A 5815-nucleotide genomic window follows, 5' to 3' on the forward strand; every position below is an offset into this window, starting at 1 on the left:
AATTAAACTAAGTACGGTAAGATAGATTAAAGTACATTTATTTGATTTAGATTTAATTTCTGGAATTAAAAACACCCACTTTTCATGACAACCCTGCTTAAAACATGAAAGAATTGTGCAGTTGTAACCCAGGTTTAAATTAGACTACATTAAAATAATAGAAGATCCATTTAAAATAAAATATACGATACGTCGTCCTAGTCATGTGACCTTTTACCTTTCACCTTTGCTCTCTATACGTCACTCTCGTCATGTGACCGTTAAACCGTTGCTCTCGCTCAGCTGTGGCCGACCAATCACATTGCTCGCTCAGCTGTAGCTGACCAATCACGTCGCTCGCTCGGCCTGTGTCGCTTGATACAAGCTACCCGGCGCTGGTTCCCCTTCAGTAGCGTGTTGGGGAAGCACACTGGATACCTGCAACAGGTCAGTAGCGCTTGGTTCTATTAAAATAACCTTTCTAACATCAAAAATACTCATCCGATGGTTATGTTCTTTTTAGTCCTCGCCTACCGCGGGAGTAGGAGCCGTTTGGCCGCGGTATATGTCGGGATTGTCAAGGGAATTGGTGAGTCTGTCTGTCTGTCTGAAATGTTTCTTTGTTGGTCGCGCTAGCTTAGCATTAGCATGTCGAACCGATGCAATTCTATAGGCTGGCTACATAGCACCTAGCCTTTGACATGCTAATACAGCGCTCACATTCATTCAAATATAATCGTTCTTTACGTTAAAGAGCATTCAAATGTTAATAGCATTTTGACAAAACATTGGTCAAATGATTTTGTGAACTTTTCTATTTGTTCTATTGTTGCAAATGGGATGAACTGACTTATGGAATGAATAATTGATGTTATATACTGTGTACACAAGAAAAGAATTAATTATTGGAAGTAACTGAACAATAATTGAGATTCTATGAAATGAACTAGTTAGTGTTGATGATTTCTGATGCATGGTCCTGTTTATATATATTATCTAGGCCAGGTCCCCTTGCATCCTGTTGGGGTAATCCCCAGATGGGGAGCTAAGTTACCTGGAGTCCCAGAACCTCGGTCTACACCTTCTGCTGGTACTGGTAGGAGGCTGTGGCAGCCTTTATCCACCCCCCACGTTTACTCACACCCACTCACTCGCACACTCGAGGCCTGAGGCCTATATGGCCCATGGGCATTGGATAACTTGTGTGTGGGACCTTCAAGGACTCTCTGAATTATACCCGGTCAGAATGAACTGAACAACCTGTCCGGACCGAACTGTGCAGTCCTAAATCCATCCGTGCGTGTGACTAGATCCCAAACTGGTTTCCCCATCGTGGGCTGAGCTGTTTTTTTTGTTTTTGATTATTATTTTGTAAATACTCCACTCAAGTGCACTTAAACAATATTTCTGCAGATTGTAAATATTTGGGTGTTCTGTTTCTTGTTATAATTTATGGTTATATTTTGTATGTCAAAATCCACTTTAATATATGGTACCAACACCAACTTTGAATTCCTGTCTTCTTGTGTTTTATTATTGCACTATCACCTCCGAGAGCCGAGCCAGATCTTTTGAACTAGCCTACCTTTAAATCCTAAATCCTAAAATATTGAAATAAATATTTGGGCCACATGTACATGTTACACAATCTTTCACATTAAACCTTTTGGAAATGAGTTATTCCCTTTAATTTGGGGCATGCAACTAATTAGAGTCAACCTAAAATGGTTTTACAACTCTCATAGGACGAGTACAAATGAAACAATGTACGGTAAGATAGAACTAAAAGAATTTATTTGACCCTAGCTTTTGCAAACAGCATAATTTTGCACTGAGCAGTAAAGTGCAGCAGCAGAGCGTTTGGGTGAGTACTGAGTGTGAACACTGTGTTCCCTGCACTGTTACACCGAGACCAATCCATGACCAGTCCAATTAGCCGTCATCCATCTTTACTATCACTCCTCGGCGAACAGCCCCTCAAAAAGCACAGATAACAACCTCCAAGTACAAAAGCCCACACTGATCTCAAATACAGCCACGCTGCAGATTTGTAAATTGTTTGTGCCTCCACTGTGCTTCCCTAACAGCCGCAGGAATAAATTAACTGTCAGCCATCCAAGATGAATGGCTGCTTCCCCAAGATGGGGTGTTGGGATCCATGGCAACGGCTCCGGCACCTTTAAAAACGTTGTGTTTTTTTGGGTATGATTTACTCATCTGGCCTCCATCTTTCTGTCATTACGCAGTGATTAGACTTTAACGAAACGTGTCAGAATGCGTCCAGTGGAGCTCCCCTGCTGCCAATAACCGTCATTTTCTCCACCTTGGACCGACACGGATTGAAAGTGTTGGATCTGATCGCAACTGCAAGATAAACCCCAGTAAATAAAAGGGAAAAAAAAGTGTTTATTTTCATAGATCCTGGAGAAAGACGACACGTTCTATTAACTACTATTTGTATAGTGCAGGGGTGTCCAACGTGCAGTCTGCGGGCCAAACTGACATTCTCCCAGTTTATATTGAGCTTTCACAGCATGCAACTGCACAGATTAAGTCCACAAGATACAGTATGTTAATTAGCGCCAGTAGATAGGCTTCTAAAGATCAGACAAAGCAAAGCTGGCCTCCAGTTTTTAAGCTAAACTACGCTAATCTGCTCCATCTCCACGTGTAATGCACAGACATGAGTGATATCAGTCTTCTCATCTAACTCCAGGCAAGAACACAAACAAGCAGGTCTCTCACATCCATCTATCCATTATCTATACACCACTTAATCCTCACTAGGGTCGTGGGGGGGCTGGAGTCTATCCCAGCTGACTCAGGTGAAGGCAGGGGACACCCTGGACAGGTCACCAGTCTGTCACAGGGCTACATATATAGACAAACAATCACTCTCACATTCACACCTACGGGCAATTTAGAATGATCAATTAACCTCAGCATATTTTTGGACTGTGGGAGGAAGCCGGAGTACCCGGAGAGAACCCACGCATGCACAGGGAGAACATGCAAACTCCATGCAGAAAGATCCCGGGAAAGCCGGGACGCGAACCAGGGACCTTCTAGCTGCAAGGCGAAAGTGCTAACCACTACACCACTGTGCAGCCCAGATCTCTCACAGTGTTAAACTATTCCAGCATGAACAAAAAGCGCTGTGACAGGAAGAAGCTTTTAGTGTTATGCAATCCTTATACATAATACACTGCACTTCTTTCTTGGACTTTCTTTCTGCGCTTCTTATTAAATGTCACCATCTTGGAAATTCACTTGACTCCTTTTCCTTTCCCTGTTCTGTTCCTAAATGCAGCCAAGTCCTATACGCTGGAATGAGCAGCAGTTTGGAGTGTAAAACTTGCAAACTGTCCGTTCACTGGTGCAGGGCAGAAGAAGCACAATTATGTGGAGATTCTAGTTCAGCAAAGCACTGCTGGAGAACATGTTCAGTGTATCTTATCAGGTAAAGTGATCCTCCAAAGAGACCAGCTTATATCCTGGGTTCAAGTGTTGTTGAAAGCTTATAAAGTGAATTAATGCACTGTTCTGCGAGACGTTTCTGGGCTCCGCGATGTGAATAGAGTTTAAAGCTTCAGTTTGATAGAAATTTATAATTGTCTGCCACAATATTAAAACCACTGACAGGCAAAGTATGTAATATTGATCACTGCTTTAGAATGCAACTTTCTGCTGGGAAACCTCAGGCACTGGAATTCATGTGGATTTCAATTTGACATGTACGACCCACCCAAACACTGCTGCAGATGAAGCATACCCCCTCATGATACCAACATTCCCCAACAACGGTGGCTTTCTCCAGCATGAGGAGGTGAAAAATCTGCTCTGAAACAGCATGAGGAACCTGAAAAGTGCCTAAGGTATTGGCCAAATGTATGAACTCCCAGATCCCAATACCATAGAGCATCCCTGGGATTCAGTGGAATAAGGCGGATCAACAGAGACCCACTCCAGAATCCACCAGATCCAATTATCCTCTACCAACATCTCACGATACCAACACTCCCCAACAACAGCAGCTTCTGCAGGAGAAGGGAAATAACTACTCCAGGAGAAACACGACAAAGAGCCCAAGGCATTGATGAAACCTGCAAACTCCTAGGTTCTAATACAATCAAGCATCCAGGGGATTCAGTGGAATAAGCCTGACCAACAGAATCCACAGGACCCAAAGTATCTGCTGCCAACATCTGTGATGCCAGATACACCCTTAGAGGTCCCAGATTCATGCCTTGATTTGTAAGGGTTTCTTTCGGCAGCACGGATCTACACAATACTGGGCAGGTGTTTTTTGACGCTGTGGCTGAATTAGTGTATTTTGAAAATTGGCCATTAAATATGTCTCATCAAAGCTGGTTGTGTGGGGATACAGAAAGGACAAGTGAGTTAAAGATGCTTCATTCACATGCAGGAACATTCAACATATTGGATAGATAAAGAGACATTTTTTTAGCTTTCAAGTTGCATTCATCTTTATTTCAAAATTACCCATGTGATGGTGAGATGAGATTGTTCCAGCAGGACAAAATAAATATGTCATCCTCATAATGCAGAAACAGCTGAAACAAACTAGGTGAACAGAAGTGACACTCACAGATTTGCTTGGAAAATAAATAGCAATATCAATCTGTAAAGCCTCATCTCTGCTAAGCTTGCATAACCAGACCAGTCGCCACAGTGCTTTATTAGGCCTAGAGAATGGTCTGACCACACCTTATTATCATTCTGCTATAGGGAGAAAAACTACGCTGATTTGTTTGTATTTCTTTAAATCGACCACAGCTGTCTGAGCTCAGGTTGTGAGAATGACGCCTCTGGAATATAGTCCAAGGGGGAAGAGTTGTGGTGGAATATTTGCATTCAGGGAGCCGAGCTCTGTCATTAAAATGGCTAATTCATCAAAAGAACCAAGTGGTCCTGCCTTCTACAGCAGGATCCATCCACCCATCCATCCGTCCATCCATCCATCCATCCATCCATCCATCCATCCATCCATCTTATCCATCCTTCCTCTTATCCGAGGTTGGGTCTTGGAAGCAGCAGATGAAGCAGGTCATTCCAGACCTCTTTACCCCCAGCGATGCTTTCCAGCTCTTCCTGGGGGATCCTGAGGTGTTCCCAGGCCAGATGAGATACATAATCCCTCCAGCGTGTTCTGGATCTACCCCGGGCCTCTTAAATATAGTCCAAGGGGGAACTGTGGTGGTGGAATATTTGCATCCACTGCCATTAAAATGGCTAATTCATCGAAAGAACCAAGTCGGTCTGCCTTCTACAGCAGGATCTAAACCTTTTCTAAGTTTTTGCCAACCTACTTTCCAGCATGTAGATTCCTGCTCTGAGGCTTTTGCTGTTGTTTACTGCAGCAAAAGGATTTGAAATCAGTAATATGTAGCTAGTAGAAGGCGGGAGGAATGATCAGTGAAAATAGCAGACTTCTACCACAGTATACATCAGGTGAATCACACTATCTCTGCAGAAGACAAACCCAGAGACATGACAGATTGTTTTATTGTGACCATCAGCACCTTTTCTGCCCAACAAGTCCACCTCTGAGACTTTGTGTTAAATGGCAAAGCTCATGTGCCCCCGGCTTCTGGCCGAAGATCAAACCCTCCAGATTTAAGGCGATTGTGTTTCTTTGGGAAGGACTGTGAGCTGACTGACAATCTTTTGCCAGCCCAAAGGGATTGATGGAAGAGAGAGGGAGCAGGAGGGGGACAGATCGATGTTTAGTCGACCCTAACAATCAGATCAAGAGGTGACCTCTGAGTACAAGACAAGAATACCTCTGCAGAAAGAAAAGAATAATAGACAGAGA

General features: G+C 43.3%; 1 long non-coding RNA gene across 1 annotated transcript; it reads left to right on the plus strand.

The window, feature by feature from the left end:
- The first annotated feature begins 351 nt into the window (after positions 1-351).
- On the plus strand, positions 352-1491 carry LOC118471815 (uncharacterized). The gene is made up of 3 exons (XR_004849151.2): positions 352-426; positions 503-568; positions 980-1491. It is a non-coding gene; the product is annotated as an uncharacterized LOC118471815 (long non-coding RNA).
- The last annotated feature ends 4324 nt before the right edge of the window (positions 1492-5815 follow it).

This window comes from Amphiprion ocellaris, chromosome 12 (genome assembly GCF_022539595.1).
Source record: "Amphiprion ocellaris isolate individual 3 ecotype Okinawa chromosome 12, ASM2253959v1, whole genome shotgun sequence".
Classification (NCBI taxonomy): Eukaryota; Metazoa; Chordata; class Actinopteri; family Pomacentridae; genus Amphiprion; species Amphiprion ocellaris.